This window comes from Rhinolophus hipposideros (genome assembly GCF_964194185.1).
Source record: "Rhinolophus hipposideros genome assembly, chromosome: 8".
NCBI classification, from domain to species: domain Eukaryota; kingdom Metazoa; phylum Chordata; class Mammalia; order Chiroptera; family Rhinolophidae; genus Rhinolophus; species Rhinolophus hipposideros.
In genome coordinates, this window is record NC_138054.1 from 8,551,942 (window position 1) to 8,556,830 (window position 4,889).

General features: G+C 40.7%; 1 pseudogene across 1 annotated transcript; it reads left to right on the top strand.

Annotated features, from left to right (window-relative positions):
* The first annotated feature begins 2,474 nt into the window (after window positions 1-2,474).
* LOC308500538 (small ribosomal subunit protein eS4-like) lies at window positions 2,475-3,247 on the top strand (annotated as a pseudogene). The gene has a single exon. The product of its transcript is annotated as a small ribosomal subunit protein eS4-like (transcript).
* The last annotated feature ends 1,642 nt before the right edge of the window (window positions 3,248-4,889 follow it).

The following is a 4,889-nucleotide window of genomic DNA, read 5'->3' on the forward strand; positions in this document are numbered from 1 at the left end:
CCAACTCTCTAATCACATGTTTGGTTTTCCTGGCAACCAGCCCCGTTCTTAGGTGCTTCCAAAAGTCACTTCATTCACATAACAAAAGACAACTTTAGGGCCAGCATGATGGCTTAGTTGGTTAGAGCGGGAGCTCTGAACAATAGGATTGCCGGTTTGATTCCCACATGGGCCAGTGACCTGCGCCCTCCACAACTAGACTGAAGACAAGGAGCTGCTGCTGAGCTTCCGGAGGGGTGGGCCCTGGAGAAACACACTGTTCCTCAATATTCCCCAATAAAATTAAAAAAAGAAAAAGTGTGAGTAAAACTTAAAAAAAAAAAGACAACTTTATCACTCTTAACACTTAGGAAATACCAAGTGTTTGGGGAACTGTGAGCCAGAAACTGGGAAGAAGACCAAATATATATTTCTTATTATAAATCACAATGTCACACCCTCTGAATGTATTCCTGTCCTGAGCTAGGCAGCCTCCTGGAGACATGGGGTCTGGACTCAGCGCCCAGATAGAACCTGAGGAGTGAACAGCCCTTGACTAAACACTTCAGGGTTTGCAGGCAACCCAGTTCCGCCCAACATGTCTTTAGAATTGGAGAGTTTTGCTGTTTCAGTTAATAATTAAGTTTCTGATTAGTCAGAATAGAGCCCCTCTGATTGGTCAGTGAATATGCTGATGGGGATATAGTTGCACAGCTCTAACTGGATGTGGAAAGGCTCAGTCCTGTTCGTTGAAATAGGATTCCAGGAACTCCTTTCTAGGGGCTGGCTCAAACGGCAGGAACACAGTGCAGTTTAGTATAGACTTCTCCCTAAAGTGCAGCTTGCATGAGAAGCCCCTGTTTAGAAATGGCTGCTAGGCTCTGGTTTTGTTTTGTTTTTAATTTGAGCCTAGTTAACCATCAGGAGCCCTTCTCAGGGTTCACAATATTAATAAGTTGCTTTAGTTTAGAATAAACATTTTTTCCTTTTGCAAATAAATCCCATACTTGTTTGTTTTACTTTTTATCAAATGTATGTACTTTATTTTGCCATGTATAATGTGCACTTTTTTGCCCAAATTTGTGAGGGAAAAATAAGGATGTGCATTATACACAGATAGTATTATACTATAATTCCATATTAATATAAATGTTTTAAATTCTTTTATTTATGTTTACGAGTTGAAAGTGTAACTTTAGAAATCAATAAGGATATCCGTATGCAACATAATACCCTGGAATACAATAACTGGTTTCGTTGAATTAACGACAAAGAAGAGTTCTTGGCCTTCTGTGATGGGTAAATATCATAAATTTGTTACTGATACATAAAATTTCTTGTACCTTGTATCTGTTCTTGTGTTTTGTAATTATCTGTTACATAAAATTTCTTGTACCATAATATGTTTAAAAATAAATGCTAAGATTCCTTTATAATACAAAAAACAAGTACCCAAATGCAAACAAATAAAAATTTGAATTAAAACATTAAAACAAAAGCTTTTTCCCCTGAAAGTTTGGGCCAAAAAACATGGGTACACATTGTACATGGCAAAACGCAGTATATATTTATTTTCAAAAGTCAATTAAATCATCAAGTTACACAAAAAATAGTCCTAAATCACTTCCCATTCTCCCTCCTCTCCAATTTCTCTTTCCTCTTGTCAACTATGTGCTTTTAGCTGATTCTTATGGTGTTTACCTCTATATCTCTAATTAACTAGTCTTATATTGCTATTGCTTTATTTTTCAGTTTAAGGCATTCGTTATTTTCTTTCTTCCATGAAAGATGAAGATTCAGTTGTTGTTCCTCCCTTGGCCCCCGCCCACACATTACCCTTCCTTTCTTCTTCCCCCTCCTCCCAATACAGTCATATTTTACATCAGTTTCTGTATTCACTGTAGTGGGACTATCTACTGATCAGAGCAGAGCCTGAGCTGTTTGTCTTTCCTGTCCAGTTATTAGTTTTTCCCAAATTAACTTTTTAATTATCTTTAATTATCTTTTTAAAGAATAATTGTTTAATTTTCTGTATGGCTATAACTAATTTGATCCCAAACTCTCTGCTAATGGTCTAGGTCCCTTTCCAGAATGTTCTTTTTCATCAAACATCCTATGGATTTCATCTTCATGAAAGCTCTCTGGGCTGGCTGCCCCTGGGCAGGTGCATGCTGGGGTCTCATGCTGTCATGGCTGTCATGCTGAGGTCTCCTTTCACCATCTTATGGGGTTCCCTTCACCTCTCTCCTATGTTGGATCACCAGTTCTTTGACTTATTTATTTGTTTTGTTTTATCTCTTTGCCTTTTTGCTCTGGAATATTTCCAATTTTACTGTGAACTTTCAATTTCTGATATAGTTTTAATTTCTAATAGCACCTCTTCTATTCTCTGAATGCAACTTTTTGATATCCTCCCACTCCCTCCCACAAATAGGCACTCTTCTCTGTATATCGCTTAACATTGTTTTTAAAAAATGTTGCCTCCCAGCGCAGCCATGGCTCGTGATCCCAAGAAGCATCTGAAGCATGTAATGGATCCAAAACATTGGATAAACAGACTCGTGTGTTTGTTCCTCATCCATCTACCGGTACTTCCAAGCTGAGGGAATGTCTCCCTCTCATCATCTCCCTAAGGAACAGACTGAATATGCCCTAACAGGAGATGAATTAAAGAAGGTTTGCATGCAGGCATTTATTAAGATTGATGGGAGGGTCCAAACTGATGTGACCTCCCCCCCTGGTTTGATGGATGTCATCAGCATCGGCAAGACCAGAGAGAACTTCTGTCTGATCTATGACACTAAGGGTCGCTTTGCTGTTGATCATATTACACCTGAGGAGGCCATGTACAAGTTGTACAAAGTGAGAAATACATTTGTGGGCACAAAAGGAATCCCGCATCTCATGACCCATGATGCTCGCACCCTCCACTACCCTGACCCCTCATCAAGGTGAACGACACCATTCAGATTGATTTGGAGACCAGCAAAATTACTATTTCTTCAAGTTTGACACTGATAACCTGTGCATGGTGACAATTTCTGGGAGAAATTGATGTGATCACCACAAAGAGAGACACCCTGGTTCTTTTGATATGGTGCATGTGAAAGATACCAACGGCAACAGCTTTGCCACCCTGCTCTCCAACATTTTAGCGGTTGGTAAAGGCAACAAATCTTGCATTTCTCTTCCCTGCGGGAAGTGTATCCGCCTCACCACTGTGGAAGACAGACACAAGAGACAGGCAGTTAGACAGAGCAGTGGGTGATCTAAGTGACATGATTGGAAGGGTCTTCATCCCTAATAAAAAATAATATAGCATGAAAAATAAAATGGTGTCTTGACCCCGTTTTGAGGCCCTGGCCGGAGGCTGGACAGCTCCTCTCAATGCTAAAGGGTGTTCTGGAAGTTATCTTCTCCCTGCAGGGTCCTATTTCCTCCAAGTTGTTTCCCTCTTTCTTTGTTTTGATGTCTATCACGTTAGACTCTCTCCTTAAATGTCTGTTAACCCTGCTCCTAATTAAGAATTGGAATTAAACCCCTGATTGGGACCTCTGAGAACAGATAGTTCGTGCTGACCGAGAGCAACATTTTAGAGTGATCTGCATGGGCCCTTTGACTAGGAACTGCTAGGTCCATATCTTTAGTTCTTTCTTTGGGGCTGGCAGGGTTAGGTATGCACACACACACACATGTACACACATACACAGGATAGTGCAGCACCCTGTTTGGAGTGAGAGCCTGGCTGCCAACATCTGGAAGCCTAGTATAGCGGGGAAACTTTAACTGCCTCATTCCTCAGTGTGTAAACATTCACACCATCTACCTCCTTCAGTAGAATCTCCTCACCCCTAACTGTGCCTGACATCCCGTAGTCCAGAGAACTTCTCCTTTCCCCTCTGAGAATAGATCTCCCACCTTCTGCTGTGGTGGGGGATGGGCAGTCCTGGAGTCGGGGAGGGGATACAGGGATTTACTGCTTCTTAAACAGCTTTTACCTTAGTCTCCCTAGGATGAAAGGCACATTTCCTTTACCCATGTTTCCTGAGTCTTCTAAGGATTCTGAGCTGTAAATCAAGCTGTTCTCAGCTTTCCCCATTTGTTTAGCATTCAACTTTCTCAGGTCAGCTAAATCATTTCCCACTGGTCCATCTGTTTTCCAGCTTCCAAAGTTTTATTTGTTTTCTCTCTCATTTTCCCTGCCCCTATGTGGGTTTTATTTGTTTTGTTTTTAGCATTTCAGAAAGAAGTGAAATGAGATGTGTGTGCTTATCGTGTATCTTTACCCAGAACTACATCGCGTTTGTAACAATTGCTTATTGTATTTAAGGCTATAGGAATACTGCAGAAATGGCTTAGAAATCTTTTATTTCATTGGTATAAGCCCTGAAGGGAACCCCAAAACTTTGCCATTCTGAAGCTGCCTTTTGGGATATTGATTTTAAGCTCTCTATTAAGAAACAGAGGACTCAAAGAACATTTGAGGACTCCTCAAAGGGGAGTCAAAGGACTCCCCTTTCCTATTCAAGAGATTCAGACAGAGAAACCTGCTTTGGGAAGGGAGCCTTGGCTTAATCACTTTAAGTAATCTTCATCCTAGATTAGTCAGGAAGACTCCAACTCTGTTAGCCAGATACCCTCTGTGTCCCATTGTTTCTGAGTTGCCCAGCAAGAATTTGCCTGCCATGTATGTTCCATTCTTCTTCAACTGCCTATAAATTGTCCATTCTCACTCCTGAAATCTACGACCCCATCCCCCACGCCTTTTTCTCCCTTGTCCAAAACGTCATACATACCTAATATTGCCTCACTATCTTTGGAATTTTCATGCTTATGTGAATTCCCCATGGGCATGTATTAAAGTTTTGTTTTTATCTTGTTAATCTCTGTTAATTCGATTATTAGCCCAG